Source organism: Hibiscus syriacus, unplaced genomic scaffold (genome assembly GCF_006381635.1).
Source record: "Hibiscus syriacus cultivar Baekdansim isolate YM2019G1 unplaced genomic scaffold, ASM638163v2 tig00110458_pilon, whole genome shotgun sequence".
Taxonomy (NCBI): Eukaryota; Viridiplantae; Streptophyta; class Magnoliopsida; order Malvales; family Malvaceae; genus Hibiscus; species Hibiscus syriacus.
The window spans coordinates 3349031-3366294 of record NW_024062745.1 but is presented as its reverse complement, the minus strand read 5'-3'; the positions used below and the strand labels follow the sequence as shown (position 1 = coordinate 3366294).

The 17264-nt window shown below is 38.0% G+C and overlaps 2 pseudogenes; one reads left to right on the top strand and one right to left on the bottom strand.

Annotated features, from left to right (window-relative positions):
• Positions 1-4928: 4928 nt before the first annotated feature.
• Positions 4929-7910, bottom strand: LOC120126612 (annotated as a pseudogene).
• A 6690-nt stretch (positions 7911-14600) lies between these two features.
• On the top strand, positions 14601-16753 carry LOC120126500 (annotated as a pseudogene).
• The last annotated feature ends 511 nt before the right edge of the window (positions 16754-17264 follow it).

Genomic DNA, 17264 nt, shown 5'->3' with positions numbered 1-17264 from the left:
GAATAGTGAATTTTGTGAATAATAAAAATTTTGTCAACAATACAAATTTGTCGACGGAGGTGTTCTAATACACGGTGGTTCACAGAAATTGTCAGAAACAATCCAAACGAAGCTAGATTCGAGCGGGACTGATGGCTGTAGACGAAGGGAATGTGAAAATTGAGAAGTTCAATGGTGCGAACTTTGGCTTTTGGAAGATGCAGATTGAAGATTTTCTGTACCAGAAAAATCTATATCAACCTCTGTCAGGAAAGCAACCAGAGGGCATGAAGAATGAAGACTGGGCTCTTCTAGACAGGCAAACCCTCAGAGTTATCCGATTGACGTTATCCTGCAATGTTGCTTTCAACATAACAAAGGAAAAGACCACGACGAGTCTTATGACGGCTCTCTCCAGTATGTATGAGAAGCCATCGGCCTCTAACAAAGTTCGCTTGATGAGGCGATTATTCAATTTGCGGATGGCGGAAGGGGCATCAGTGGCTCAACACCTAAATGAACTCAACACAATCACAACCCATTTGAATTCCGTGGAAATTGAATTCGATGATGAAGTTCGAGCTTTAATTCTCTTATCATCTCTACCAGACAGTTGGAATGCTACTGTTACAACAGTTAGCAGCTCGTCGGGAAATAGCAAATTAAAATTCGATGATGTTCAAGATCTGGTATTGAGTAAAGAAATTCGACGGAGAGAATCTGGTGAAGCATCAAGCTCCTCGGCCTTGCACACGGAGTTTAAAGGGAGAACTTCAGAAAGAAATTCAAATCGTGGCAGATCAAAATCCAGAACGGGAAAATCAAGAACGGGAAAGAAAGATTTTATCTGTTATAATTGTGGCAAGAAAGGTCACTTTAAAAGAGATTGTAGAGCACTGAAGAAAGATACCGACACACATGAATCTGCCAACATGACAGAGGAGACAGGTGATGCCATGATTCTAAGCGTCAACAGTCCGATTGAATCATGGATTTTGGATTCAGGGGCATCTTTCCACTCCACTTCATGCCAAGAAATCATGGAGAACTATGTCAGTGGTGATTTTGGGAATGTTCATCTAACTGATGATGAAACCTTGAAGATCGTCAGAAAAGGAGACATCTGATTAAAGTTTTCAAACCAGACCACCTAGAAGCTGAAAGGAGCGAGACATATTCCTGACCTCAAAAGAAATTTGATTTCTGTAGGACAGCTTGATGGAGAAGGATATAGTACAATCTTTTCAGGCAGTGAATATAAGATTACCAAAGGAGCACTCGTCATTGCTCATGGTAAGAAGACTGGTATGTAACCTCAAATTTAGAGAATATCATTGCAGTAGTAGATGCTGATGGAAAATCAAACCTATGGCACCAAAGGCTTGGCCGTATGAGCGAGAAAGGGATGAAGACACTTTTTCAAAAGGGAAGATGTTGGATCTAAAGAATGTAGATGTCGGACTATGTGAGGATTGCATCTTTGGAAAACAAAAGAAAGTCAGTTTTGAAAATATTGGAAAGACACCCAAGGTTGAAAAGTTAGAGTTAGTTCATACTGATGTATGGGGACCATCTTCAGTTTCATCTCTTGCAGACTCACTATATTATGTCACCTTCACCGATGATTCTACAAGGAAGGTGTGGGTTTATTTTCTGAAGAAGAAATCATAAGTCTTTGATACCTTCAGAAAATGGAAGGCCATGGTGGAAAATGAGACTGGTTTAAAAGTCAAGCGGTTGAGGTCTGATAATGGATGAGAGTACAGAAATAGTAGATTCAGAGATTTCTGCACAAACAATGGGATTAAGATGGAGACAACAGTTCCCATGACACCGCAGCAGAATGGTGTAGCAGAGCGCATGAACAGAACTCTGAATGAACGTGCCAGAAGCATAAGGATACATGTCGGATTACCCAAATTTCTATGGGCTGAAGCTATCAACACTGCAGCTTACCTGATCAACGTGGGCCCTCAGTTCCCTTGGATGGCAGAATACCAGAGGAAGTTTGGAGAAAGAAAGAAATAAACCTTTCATACTTAAGAGTGTTTGGTTGTATTTCTTATGTACACATAAATTTTGCTGAAAGAAGTAAACTTGATTCCAAGTCCAACAAATGTGCCTTTGTTGGTTATGGTGGTGATGAGTTCGGTTACCGGTTTTGGGACTACGAAAATCGAAAGATCATCAGAAGCAGAGAAGTCATTTTTAATGAAAATGTGATGTACAAAGACAGGTCAACCATAGAATCAAGTAGCTCCAATACCGAAGCTGAAACAAAGGAATTTGCTGAGTTTGAGGAGATTTCTAGAAATGATGTTCAGATCAGTCCTGAAGCAGTTCAAGAAGAACCATACACACCATAACTGAGACGCCCCTCCAGAATTCCTAAACCAACCCAGCGTTATTCACCTTCTTTGTACTACTTGTTGCTAACTGACAATGGTGAACCAGAGTGCTATGATGAAGCAATGCATGTGGAGGATTCAGTCAAGTAGGAGTCTTCTATGAAAGATGAGATGGACTCACTTATGTCAAATCAGATGTGAGAATTAGCTGAATTACCACCATGCAAGAAAATACTCCATAACAAGTGGATTTACAGGATCAAAGAAGAGCACGATGGGAGCAAACGCTACAAAGCAAGATTGGTTGTCAAAGGTTTTCAGTAAAAAGAAGGTATTGACTACAATGAATTTTTTTCTCCAGTCGTGAAGCTGTGTACAATCAGACTGGTGTTGAAAATTGTAGCTGCAGAGAATCTACATCTTGAGCAGTTAGATGTGAAGACAACTTTCCTTCATGGTAATTTGGAGGAAGAAATCTATATGAGGCGGCTAGAAGGCTTCATAGAGGCAGCTAGAAGGCTTCATAGAGGCAGACAAGAAAAACCTGGTATGCTGGTTGAAGAAGAGTTTGTATGGTTTAAAACAAGCTCCTAGACAGTGGTACAAGAAGTTCGATAGCTTCATAAGTAGTAGTGGTTTTACCAGATGCCAAGCAGATCATTGTTGCTACATCAAGAAGTTCGACAACAACTTTATTATTTTATTATTGTACGTTGATGACATGCTCGTTGCAGGTTCAGACATGCAAGAGATTATACACTTGAAGCAAAAATTGTCAAAGCAGTTTGCTATGAAGGATCTGGGCGCTGCAAAGCAGATTCTTGGGACGAGGATTAAGAGAGACACAAAGTCGGGGACTTTGATGTTATCACAAGCTGAGTACATCAAAAAAGTACTCTCCAGATTCAACATGCAAGATGTTAAACCAGTAAGTACACCTTTAGGTGTTTATTTTAGACTCTCCAAAGAACAGTCACCAAAGACGGAGGAAGAACATACACACATAGTGAAGGTGACGTATGCCTCTGTAATTGGAAGTCTGATGTATGCCATGGTTTGTACTAGACCAGATATTGCTCATGCAGTGGGAGCTGTTAGCAGGTACATGAATAATCCGGGCAAGGTACCCTGGGAAGCAGTCAAATGGATCCTCAGATATCTGCGGGGTACCACAAACAAAGCAGTTTGTTTCAAAGGTGGAGATACGATACTGACAAGCTATGTAGATGCTGAATTAGCCGGAAATGTCGACATCAGAAGAAGCACTACGGGGTATGTCTATACTCTAGGAGGAACCGTAGTGAGTTGGGTTTTTCAACTACAGAAGATAGTTCTCTCTCCACAACTAAAACTGAATATGTCACTGTTATGGAAGCCAGCAAGGAGATAGTTTGGCTCCAAAGTTTCTTGGAAGAGTTAGGCAAGAAACAATAAAACAATTTCTTGTATTGCGACAATCAAAGTATTATCCATCTAGCGAAGAATCCGTCTTTTCATTCCAAAACGAAGCACATATAATTACAATATCATTTTATTCGGTCTCTTCTGGAAGATGGGATTTTGAAACTTGAAAAGATTAGTGGAGCTCAAAATCCGGCAGACATGTTAACAAAGACGGTGACTACGGACAAACTGAAGTTGTGTTCAGCTTCAGTTGGCATGCTAGAGTAACAAGACCAAAAATGTTGTTGCATTGATCGAGGTATTAAGACAGATTAAAATCAGTCTTCAAGTCGGAGATTGTTGGAAAAGAAAAGTCAAAATTGGTGGCTTTAAAAATCAGAAAAGGGGAGCAGTGGGGGGAGCACCGCCTACATACAATTCAACAAGGGGGAACCGAATTCGGTGCCCTAATTTTTTATTAAAAATAAAAATGGGAAATTACATTTTAGTCTCTACACAATTTAGGGTATTTACAAGATTAGTCCCTAAGCTTTAACTATAAATATCCTAACCCATTTAGCTTCAAAATCATCCCAAATCATTTCTTTCTCCTAATACTAGAGAACTTTCTTGTGAGTAGTGAGTGTTTTGTAAACACTTGTAAATTTTATCTCTTTAGTAAAAGATCTATAGCAGTCCAGAGACGTAGGCATAATTGGCTGAACTCCGTTATCATTTTCGGTTATTTCCCAACACCTAAGAAATGCAAATCTAATCAGCCGGTGCCACCACTATGCAAATCAGCCTGAATCACTTCAAGTTGCAGGCACTGCTGAAGTTCATGAATCATTTTGAGATGTTATTTGGATTGTAGCTGTTGTTGAATTTCACTTTCTTGTTGCTGCAAATTACTTCAATTTTGTTGTTTTTTCACTTATGGCAATGATTAATCACAAAGCATAAACGGTACTTGCATTATCCAGAAATTAACTGTAATAATTAAAGTTCAAAAAGATGAAACTTGATCATAAAAGGAGGTTCTTGATGATCTAGATGTTGATTATCTGTCTAGGGACATAAATATTCAAGTCTTAAAGTCTAAACCACATAAAGAAATTAGGGTTTGGAAAAGGAGAACCGTGTACACCGAGTTCCGGTCTGAACTTACCGGCTGTGGATAACAACTTTCCTGAAATTAGCAAAGTATGAAGTAGCTATCTAACATTCTGATGAACTGCTACTACAAGGGCCTCCTAATACCGGCCTCATATTCTTGTCATCGAACTTTCTCCAATAGTAATGTACCATGTAGACGGGTCTTTCGAACAACATACTCAAACTATCCTTTACGCGAAGGATATTGGTTGTGGCAGATTCTTCGAAGGAGAGGATGGGTAGGTCAAGTCCTCCTTTGGGGATTTTGATCCTTGACCGTCGTCGCTCGTGTCTGTTACACGGTGAGGAAGCATGCAGAGTATAAGGGGCTTTGTTAAGAAACCAAATACCTGAAACAGAATGATTTCCGTGACTATTGAGTACATTATATAGAGCATGTCATTATAGAAGTTTCTTCTCAGACTCGAAATCTTTTAAATGGTTCTATAAGTTTAGGTACCTACCATTGTAGTGAATAGGACAACGATTATGGTGTTAGTTATCATCGCAGCATTAACCGGATCCCATGTAACACCAGAAAATGTGAACTGTAATAATCAAGCAAGAAATTCAGTAGGGAAATGGAATTCCTCTAAGAATAAGTTCAGTTCTACACGCACATGCATTGTTTTAACCATATCGAACAGCTAACAAAACCGAGATGTGATAATACCTGTTTAAAAGCCAATGCAATTGATACCTCGCCTCGCATTAGCCCAGCCCACCAGATAACCACCTGTATAAATAGAATGTTGTTAAACTTGTACTCAACCAATTACATAGGAAATATCTTACAAGAAAGTTTGAATGGAACAATTGGACCGGTAACCTGGTGTTTAAAAGTTAATGGATGTGGTCTGTTGGGACGCCTGTTCATAAGATTGGAAACTACTGATAGAGGGAACACAAATGCTGCACGTCCAAGCAATATTAGAAGAACTAAGGTGCCGAAGCTGCCCATCAAAGTCGTAAAACTGGAAGAAGAAACTCAAAAACGAGATCAGAAGCTACATGTTAAGTGGATGTATACCGATTTAGAAGGAAAAAGCTATGCATAAGTAGACACCTCAGTCTTGTCATCTTCCATTTCTCCATATCAAGTGCATCCATTCCTACATAGAGAAAGATGAAAGTTTCTGCAACAAATGACATCATAGCAAATATATGCCTGCAAAAAATGAAAACGGTGCAATGTTAAGCCTTGTCGAGCTCAATGAACCAATAAACATAAGTATTTAATTTCAAAATACATGCCTTGTTGTGATTCTTGATCTTTCGGTCACATTGTACGATGCATAGTGTGACATCAGAATTCCACAGAAGAAAACAGTGAGGATTCCACTAAGGTCTAATAGCTGCACAAAGAAATTGTTGTTGGACTAACTCCCTTTAGAGAACATTAAGATAAACAAATTATCAGGTGTTACCTCGGCTAACATGTACGACAGATATGCCATTAAAAGCATAATAGCAAGCTCCCGAACAGTTGAATGTCTGAAAACAAATAAGGGTACAAGTTTTACTAGGATGTCTCCACTAGAAGGAAGATAAAATAACGAGCATTACCGCATTTTCCGTTGTTACAAGTCCTAACCTTCCAAAGAACAAGGTTTTGAGCAAATACGCAGTTACAAGACCGAACTGCTAGAGAACAAGAAACAACATAGCCAGATTAAGAAGCACCGAGACTGCCTAACATTATACTAAATGATCAGTTAACTCACCGTAACTCCAAGAGCAGTACTAGTCGGGAACAGGTAAATGAAATCACCAATCAACTTGAGAAATGTTTGGCTGTTAATTCTCGAAACATCGATCTTTTGAATCGCGTTGAAGAGGACAACCGATGTTGCATCATTCACTACTCCTTCCCTGAAGACTAGGCTGTATAATAAAGAATTTTCATCTTGATGAAGAACCTATAAGGAAGCCATCGAATCTAAAACCCTCTTCCAGTGAAATATTAAGCAAAAACAAGATTTTTTTTTTTTGCAAACTGACCAACCTGTAATGTACAAACTATATCTGTTGATGAAAAAATAGTTCCCACAGCTGAAACAAAACAACATGAAATTCAGACAACTCTTGTAAGAAATTAACCTGGAATGCGAGTATTAGTCGATAGCATAACATCGTTAATAGCCTCACCGAGGTATTCTCGTGCAGTCAAACCACCAAATCCTAGCTTGGGAAACAGCCACCAGCTGCCTAGGACAACAGTACCATCCAAGAACTTAGACAAAAAAATGTTTCACGCAAGTAGTTGTGCAAACACCATCAAACCATAGTATTAAATTGCGGCTGCAACACAACCACATCGTAACTTTTTCAAGGTCAAGAAGACACTGTAACTGCATCCGCAATTTAAAACCATGGTTATTTTAGGAAAAAATCACGTTATAACGTGTGCAACATCGCAGTTGCGGCCGGAATTTAGTACTATGCACCAAACAAATCTGAAACAGAAAAACCAAAGCCTAGGCACGGAATCGAAATTACCAGCTGTAACGATTGCGGAAGAGATAAAAACCCCGATCACTCCGAACAGCATGATGGTTATGAAGTTCTGAAAGAACTGCTTCTTCTTCACCTGAAATCTGCAAGAACAGCAGCAAATAGTGAAGTTCATCGAGTTTCGAAATCCAGGCTAATTGAACAGATAACAAAAAATGAAAATTTTACCCTGCATTGAATATAATAGGGGGAAGGAGATAAATAAAGAAGAGTTGTTCGTCGAATCTTAGGATGTGAGAGCTTTTCCTTTGCTCAATAACAAGATCACTGTTCCAGCTATGCTTCCCTAGACAACCAAAAAGATTAAGAACACACTCGGGAAGTTGCAAAGAACTGAGAGAAAGAGAAGAGGTTTTACAATTATGATTGCGGTGATTGATTCATTGACCCATCGGTTCTCTTCGAGCAAATGTCCAATGACTAAACACAGGCAGAGAATTGCCACGAACACTGAAACAGGCACCACCTGCTCATGCTGATGAGCTAAGTTTGCCATTAGTTCAAACATCTCCATTAATGATTCTTCTTTCTTTTACTTAATTTTGCATTCACTGTCTGCAAAAATGCAGGATTAAAGGGGATATTTGATGAATTTTCCGGGAAAATTGAGTGTTGGCTGTGCCACGTAGGGGTTGAATTTGCATGGGGTAATGCCAGGTGTCACTACGAGCATGACTTACATAACCTCTTGTTGTCGAAAAGGAACAAAAAAATGGATCAAGCTTATTTTAGAGCTATGTTGGAGTGGAAAAATTATTAGATAGACGACCCACCACGTTATTTTTCATCGTAATTTTTTTAAGGTGAACTTTTACCTCTTTTTTATGTGTAAATAAAGAGCAGATAATTATTTGAAAGTTATTTTAAAATTGACAGATGTGATTTACTAAGACCATAAATGATGCGGTGAGCCGGGAACATGAAATAATTTCTTGTTAGGTATGAGATGATAATTTAACACAAAATCAATGAATTTCAATTCGGTTGATTTGATATGATTGGATTTTTTAAGAGAGTGAGATAAGATCGGATCGATCAGGTGGAGAGTGAAATAAATTCTAACAATCTGCCTCGGAGAAAATAATATAATTTTTTTAAAAAAATATTATTTTTTAATTAAGTTATTGTTTTATACCGAATCAGGTCAAGCAAGTCAGATTTATACTCTAAAAATTATTATTGAGTCATAGTCGAATAATGAATATATATTTTTTGGGTCGAATCAGGTTGAGTCAGATAAAAATTATATAATTTTCAGATCAGATCGGATTCAGATGGAAAATATATATTTTCAAAACAGATTGAATTTACTAAAAACCCGATTCCACCTTACCCGTTACTATCATTTGATATTTATGTGGGCATGACACAACATCAGTTAATTTGTATCCATATACATGACATTATACTTTTGTATCCACATTTAAAAAACGTATTGATATGAAATATTTCTTGTTAAAATGGGATTGTCTAAAGTTTAGACCTTGAGATTAATGTAAATATTTTTATCACGATTTTATTTGTTTAGGTAAAGAATAGAAAGAGATGACAGAGAGAAACAATGTTAGAGGTATAATAATTCGAGACGAAAGGAAAATAAAAATCAAATAATATTTTTTATAAATCCACAATTTATTTTCATGGTGATTTATACAAGTTGCAGCAAACGACATTCAATTCCTCAAGATCTCATCGTAAAATTCGTGTACATAAAACAAGAATAAAATAAAACGATTAATAAAATATATAAATTATTCTATTTAATAATCAAAAGGAGTATAGAATCAACAATTAGAATAGAGTTGAGGCCTGTAATTATGGAGTTTCCTTAAAACATATTTCGGCCACTCTTAGATGCTAGAGATATTTGGTTGTTTGTCTCCCAAGATACAACAACAAGATTATCAACGCACAGTGGCACAACTACAGAGTGTTATGTTTGACTTGAAATTAAGTTTGGCAAGATTGGAAATTTCATCTTTGTTGGTGGCCAACTCATTGGAAAAATCTTTGGTAGGTGGCCAACTCATTGGAAAAATCTTTGGTAGGTGGCCAACTTATTTTTCATGTTTGGTCCTTAAAATATTAGGTTATTTATAAGTTTAGTCCTTAGAACTCAACTATAAATAGGCCTAAGTATTTCATTAGAAATCATCCCAAAAACAAGTTCTCTCTTTCTCTTGTTTTCTTCATTCTCTCACTTTGGGAATTCTAAAGAATTCCATTTGTTGTAATATTTGTTGATAGTGAAGTTATCATCCGGTGTGGTGCCCGAGGATTAGACGACATTCTCGTCGAACCTCGTAAATTTGGTGTGTTCTCTCCTTTATTGTTTTTTATTCGGTTTTTCCATTGTGTTACAATATTCAATAGTTTGACAGGTTTATCCGCTGTTCAACCTTTGGTGGTTTTGATCTTGACATTTTAGGTCAATTTTGAAACTACGTTCGTGTGGGAAATAACCCGATTTCCCAACAATTGGTATCAGAGTTTCGGTTGAGGTTATCCTGGTGGTTTCGTTGCTGAAAAGATACAGTTTGTGCTATTGAATATTGTTCGTTGGAATTAAAATGCCAAAATACGGACCAGTTAAGACATCAAGCTCTTCTTCCGGACCGGTGATGAGGAGGATGTCAAATGCAAATTTCTTGGTGGAGTTGTTTGATGGATCCGGTTATTTTGGCATATGGCAAGGCGAGGTGTTAGACGCTTTATTCCAACAAGGTCTAGACATCGCCATTGAGGAAGAAAAACCCGAATATATGGAGGAGAAAGAATGGGGAACAATCAATCATTTGGCGTGCAGCACAATTCGATCTTGTCTTCCAGGGAGCAGAAGTATGGCTACAAGAACAAGATTTCTGCAAGTAAGATGTGGAAAGCATTGGAGGAAAAATTCCTAAAGAAAAACTCTCAAAATCGTATCCACGTGAAGAAAAGATTGTTCAGATTTGATTATCAACCAGGCACCAGTATAAATGAACACATCACTACGTTCAATGAGCTAGTGGCAGACTTATTGGGCATGGATGCAACCTTTAAAGATGAAGATTTGGCCTTGATGTTATTGTCATCTCTTCCAGATGAATTTGAGTACCTTGAGACAACGTTACTTCATAGTAAGGATAATGTTACACTTAAAGATGTAACTGCTGCTTTGTATAGTTATGAGCTCAGGAAGAAAACCAAGAAGAAGAGCAAGTATGAAGCAGCGGAGGCCATGGTGGCAAGAGGTCGCTCTAAAAGTCAAAAGCCAAAGTGGAGAGGGAGATCAAAGTCGAAGTCCAGACTGGAAAAGATGAATGTGTCTTTTGTCATGAGAAAGGTCATTGGAAGAAAGATTGTCCGAAGCTGAAGAAGAAAGGAAAAGCTGCTCCAGATGCATGTGTTGCAGAGCATGATGCAAATGACTCTGACATATCATTGGTTGCTTCATCAACAACATTCCATTCAGATGAATGAATATTAGATTCGGGTTGTACCTATCATATGTCCCCTAATCGGGAGTGGTTCTCTGATTTAGTAGAACAAAATGTAGGAGTTGTTTATATGGGCAATGACAATGCCTATAAAAATGTTGGGATAGATTCAATTCGATTGAAGAATCAAGATGGATCAACCAGAGTTCTGACTGATGTCCGATACGTGTCCAGTTTGAAGAAAAATCTCATCTCGTTGGGAGCCTTGGAATCCAAAGGCTCAGTAGTCACTATGAGATATGGAGTTTTAAAAGTCACATATGGCGCACTTGTGATGATGAAGGGCATCAGGAAAAATAATTTGTATTACTACCAAGGTAGTACAATTATTGGAGCAGTTGCAGCAGCTTCCGGAGATGCAACCAAGTTGTGGCATATGTGGTTGGGATATGTTGGAGAGAAATCCTTGCAAATTTTGGCAAAGAAAGGATTGTTGAAAGGTGCAAAGGCTTGCAAATTGAACTTTTGTGAGCATTGTGTTCTAGGAAAGCAGAAGAGAGTGAAGTTTGGCACCACTATACATAATACAAAAGGTATTGTGGATTATATTCACTCAGATGTAAAGGGTCCTTCAAAGACATCGTCTTTGGGAGGAAACCATTATTTTTTAACTTTTATAGATGACTTTTCCAGAAGAGTTTGGGTGTATCCGATGAAGTCTAAAGATTAAGTGCTTCGAATTTTCCTGAAATGGAAAAATATGATCGAGAATCAGACTGGTAGAAAGATCAAACGTCTTAGGACGGATAATGGAGGGGAATATAAAAGTGACACATTCTTTGACGTTTTCCATGAGTATGGTATTGTTTGACACTTCACTGTTAGAAATACACCAACTCATAATGGGGTGGTAGAGCATATGAATCGAACACTATTGGAGAAAGTTCGATGTATGTTGTCTAATGCTGGGTTAGACAAGGTATTTTGGGCTGAGGCTGTGACATATGCTGGTCATCTCATCAATCGTCTGCCATCATCAGCGATAGGAGGAAAAACACCATTGGAGGTATGGTCTGGAAAACCTGCTACTGATTATGATTCCTTACATGTATTTGGATCCATTGCTTATTATCATGTGAAGGAATCTAAGCTTGATCCGAGAGCAAAGAAGGCTCTCTTTATGGGAATCACCCATGGTGTGAAGGGATTTCACCTTTGGTGTTTAGACACCAATAAGATAATTTGTAGCAGAGATGTTACCTTTGATGAATCTGCCATAGTAAAGAAGGTAACAAATGAAGCTATCTAGACAAATAGTACTCCGCAACAGGTGGAGCATACTCTAAAACAGGTGAAGTTTCAGAAGACGATGATCCTAGAAGTTGATGCACTTTATTCTTCAACTCCAATAGAAGAATCAGAAGATGAAGAGGTTCAAGCCCAAGAACCATTGGAGACACCAGAACCACTTGCAGTTACAAGGCCAAGGAGAGAAATTCGTAGACCTGCTCGATTTGTTGATATGGTGGCCTATGCTCTTCCAGTTGTTGTTGATGATATCCCTATCACTTACCAAGAAGCAATACAAAGCTTGAAAAGTGATAAGTGGAAAAGTGCTATGGATGAAGAAATGCAATCTCTCCAAAAGAACAACACTTGGAAACTGACACAATTACCGAAAGGTAAAAGAGTAATTGGATGAAAGTGGGTATTTACAAAGAAAGATAGATCTCATAGCAAGAAAGGTGTTCTCTATAAGGCACGGTTGGTAGCTAAAGGCTACGCTCCAAAGGAGGGAATCGACTACAATGAAGAATTTTCCCCTGTTGTGAAGCATTCCTCCATTAGAATATTGTTGGCCTTGGTAGCACAGTTGAATTTGGAGCTAGCTCAACTTGATGTAAAGACGGCTTTCTTACACGGTGATTTAGAAGAGGAGATCTATATGACTTGTCCTGAAGGATACAAAGATGGTGGTTGTGAGAAATGGGTTTGTAAGCTGAACAAATAACTATATGGATTGAAGCAATCTCCGAGGCAGTGGTACAAGCGATTTGATAGCTTTATGAGGAGGCAAAAGTACACTAGAAGCAAATATGATCATTGTGTTTATTTGCAAAAGCTCAAAGATGGATCTTTCATTTATCTTCTCTTGTACGTTGACGATATGTTGATCGCTTCGAAGAGTTAAAAGGAGATAGACAAATTAAAGGCTCAGTTGAATCAAGAGTTTGAGATGAAAGATCTAGGTGAGGCCAATAAGATTCTTGGTATGTAGATAAGCAGAGATAGACAAAGAGGGAAGCTTTGTTTAACACAGAAGCAGTATCTGAGAAAAGTATTACAATGTTTTGGCATGAATGAAAATACCAAACATGTAAGTATCCCACTGGCTTCTCATTTGAAACTTAGTTCTCAATTATCTCCTAAAACTAATGAAGAACGAGAGTATATGGAAAAAGTTCCATATGCTAATACAGTTGGGAGCTTGATGTATGCAATGGTGTGTACGCGTCATGACATTTCACAAGCAGTTGGAGTTGTGAGCAGGTACATGCATGATCCTGGAGAAGGACATTGACAAGCTGTGAAATGGATTCTACGGTATCTCCAACAAACCATGGATGTTGGTTTAGTTTTTGAATAGGATGAAACACTTGGCTAGTGTGTGGTTGGATATGTTGATTCTGATACTGGGTATTTGTTTACTCTTGCTAAAGCCCCAGTAAGTTGGAAGTCTACTTTGCAATCTACGGTGGCTTTGTCTACTACAGAGGCAGAACATATGGCAGTTTCAGAAGTTGTGAAGGAATCAATTTGGCTTAACGGGTTGATGGAAGACTCGGGAGTTGTTCAAAGTCACATTAATCTCTATTGTGACAGTCAGAGTGCTATTCACTTAGCGAAAAATCAAGTCTACCATTCAAGGACTAAGCATATCGACATGAGGTATCACTTTGTGCGAGAGATCTTTGAAGAATGAAAGATTCTGCTTCAGAAAATTACGACAGCAGAAAATCCTGTAGATATGATTACCAAGGTAGTAACAGTAATCAAGTTCAATCATTGTTTGAACTTGATTAACATCCTGAAAGTATGAACACCTTTGGGTGTATGGCGCTTGCGAGCGTAATTAGAGGCACAACATCAAATTTGGGGAGTTGAAGAAGTTGAGTAGGTTTGGTAATTTCAAGCCAAGGTGGAGATTTGTTATGTTTGACTTGAAATTAAGTTTGGCAAGATTGGAAATTTCATCTTGGTTGGTGGCCAACTTATTTTTCATGTTTGGTCCTTAAAATATTAGGTTATTTATAAGTTTAGTCCTTAGAACTCAACTATAAATTGGCCTAAGTATTTCATTAGAAATCATCCCAAAAACAAGTTCTCTCTTCCTCTTGTTTTCTTCATTCTCTCACTTTGAGAATTCTAAAGAATTCCATTTGTTGTAATATTTGTTGATAGTGAAGTTATCATCCAGTGTGGTGCCCGAGGAATAGACGACATTCTCGTCGAACCTCGTAAATTTGGTGTGTTCTCTCCTTTATTGTTTTTTATTCGGTTTTTCCATTGTGTTACAATATTCAATAGTTTGACAGGTTTATCCGTTGTGCAAACTTTGGTGGTTTTGATCTTGACATTTTAGGTCAATTTTGAAACTACGTTCGTGTGAGAAATAACTCGATTTCCCCAAGACCGAGATCACAAACTATTTCCTATCTTCACCTATCACAAAAAACTAGAGAAAATAATTCATTTTTTGAGTTGACAAATTTTCCTTATTTTACGAGATGCCTTGTCTTTTGCTGCCACTGAATAAGAACCTTTTTTTTCTCTTTTTTTGAGATGCTAACTTTGTTTTGCATTGCAGATTGTTTTGCTCACCTAGGAAAAAATGCTACAAAACACGGTATGATATTATAGAATGCTTATGATCGAAAGACCTTATACACACACGCTGTACACTGAGGGTTGGTGGGAATGGTCATAAGATTATGTGTTTAAAGGTTCCTCATAAACTATATTCTGTTTCTGGCATGCTGCAGTGGACCTTTTGGTCATCTCAAGTAATGGAGCAAGTGGAGACTATCCTGGTTGTACCGACATTGCATATACAAAAGCAATTGAAGATGGTGTAGATGTTCTTGACTGCCCTGTTCAAATAAAAAAGGATGGAATACCTATTTGCTTGGGCACTATAAATCTCATAGATAGCACATCAGTTAATCAATCAGGTTTTAGCAATCTTACGGTAACTATTCCAGAGATTATGACGGGCAGTGGAATCTTTACCTTCAATCTGTCATGGCGTGATATTCAAACCTTGAAACGTATGTCGAGTTTAATTCTAATTTGCTTTTTTTTCTTTATTGCATTGAATTGGTCTTTTATAAAATAGAAACTAAAGGTGTTGAAAATAAAAGTTGTCTAACTTGGTATAGATTGAATTTTGTACACTACATCGGCTAGGTTTGTTAGATACATGATGCTTTCTGTGCTTGAAACATTGTTAGCAAACTTGATGGAGCGTAAAATAATACCCTGCTTTGGGAGATAATGTGCCCATGCATACTGTACTTATGACGGTTTTTATTTAATTTGCCCTATCATCTAAATTTGTGTTTTAGTTGCAGAGATTCATCTGGTATCTTAATTATTGTGAGAAACATATAAGATTGAACCATATTCTTATACGGTGGCTGTGGGTTATGCCATGTGGAATATACTGAGTTGAATGATCAAAGAAATTCTAAAACCTTGAAGGCTGTCTTTTTGTAATTGAATATCACTCGAGATTTGAAAACAATTTTCTTGTTTTTCAAATTGCCGAAGTACATTACTTCGCTGCAATTGTCTAAATATTTACTTTTGACATGCTGTAATTAAGTCTCCAATCCTCTTTCCTCTTTCTGATGATTGAAATTTCCCCATCTCCTGAAATCGTTGGCTGCTTAAAATCTTTGTTAATGATGATTGTCTGCTATCTTTGAATTATATATATTTGTATTTCAAATATAGTTTCCTCTTTGTTAACATGACACGAACATGTTCTTCGAAGATTTTTGGCAGTTTGGACTTGTGATTATCCCTTTCAGAATGCTCCTTTCCTCGCAGAGCAGGGATTTGCTGTAACCGATGCAGTGCTTAATGCCTTGAGCAAAGCTGGCTATGTAAGCAAACAGCTCAGAAAGTTATGATACAGTCCAGTAATAGCTCTGTTTTAATGAAGTTCAAAGGTAAAGCTGACTATCAGCTTGTCTACAAGGTTGACGAAGATATTGGTGGTGCTCAAAGTTCAACCATTGAAGACATTAAGAGATTTGCCAGCGAGGTTGTCATTAGCAAGGACTCCGTGTTTCCCGAGAGTTCAGCATTCCTTGCTGGTTCAACAGATGTTGTACAAAGGCTACAGGCTTCTAATCTCTCCGTATATGTTCAAACCTTCAGTAACGAGTTCACAGCTCAAGCATGGGACTTCTTCTCTGATGCAACCGTTGAGATCAATTCCTTCTATGGGGGAGCCGGTATTAATGGTGTCGTTACAGATTTCCCAGACAACCGATAGATTCCTGAGTAAGTGCCTACTGGTCGAGTTTTGCAACTATAAACCTTCTTGCTTTTTCATATCGACTACGTTACAGAATGTTATTGACGTGATATTGTAGGGAACCGATGCTTGGATAGAGGCAACAAAACACCAGGTTACATGACTCCTGTGCAGCCGGGCAGCCTTTTACAACTAGTCACCATCGAATACTTGCCACCAGCTGAAGCTCCAAATCCCTACCTGACTGAGGCATATGTTGTCGAGCCTCCATTTCCACCTGTTGCTGCAAAAACCCCGACTTACTCCATCCGGTACCGCAAGATCACCTAATGGACAACCGAAAGTTGCAGCCTCTGTCATTATACCACTTATGGCTGTGCTTCTCGCCATATATTTACTGTTTTGAAAATCTTATTGCTCGGATGCTTGAAGGTTTTGCTGCAGAAACGCACCACCCGCGGCAAAGACCGCGCTTCCTTAGATCTCCCCCCCACCCGGTCGGAACAGCAGTGTTAATTCTTTACGTAATAATTTTGTAGGTATGTTCATTCTTGGCGCTTAAGTTTTTTTAGCTCAGAATTGTTGAGAGCTGCATATGTTTAATGGACGCATTCCCCATTTGATTTGTGAAAAATATCTGTCCTTATATTGATCAGACATTGTTCCCCTTTTTATCACACATTTTAAATATGGTAAAATCATCAAAGAATTTAAGTCAGTACGTGGCTTTTCTACAGCGCATAGCATATAATTAGAAAGCAGTTATGACCCAGATTTAGTATAAAGTTTATCCATGTTATTGTAACACTCACATATCAATTTTTACATTCAATTAGTATAAAAGAGATTGTTATTCTAGGTATTCGGTTTGAGTAGTTGTGTATATGTAAAGTGTGTTATTAATAAATTAATTAATTTTAA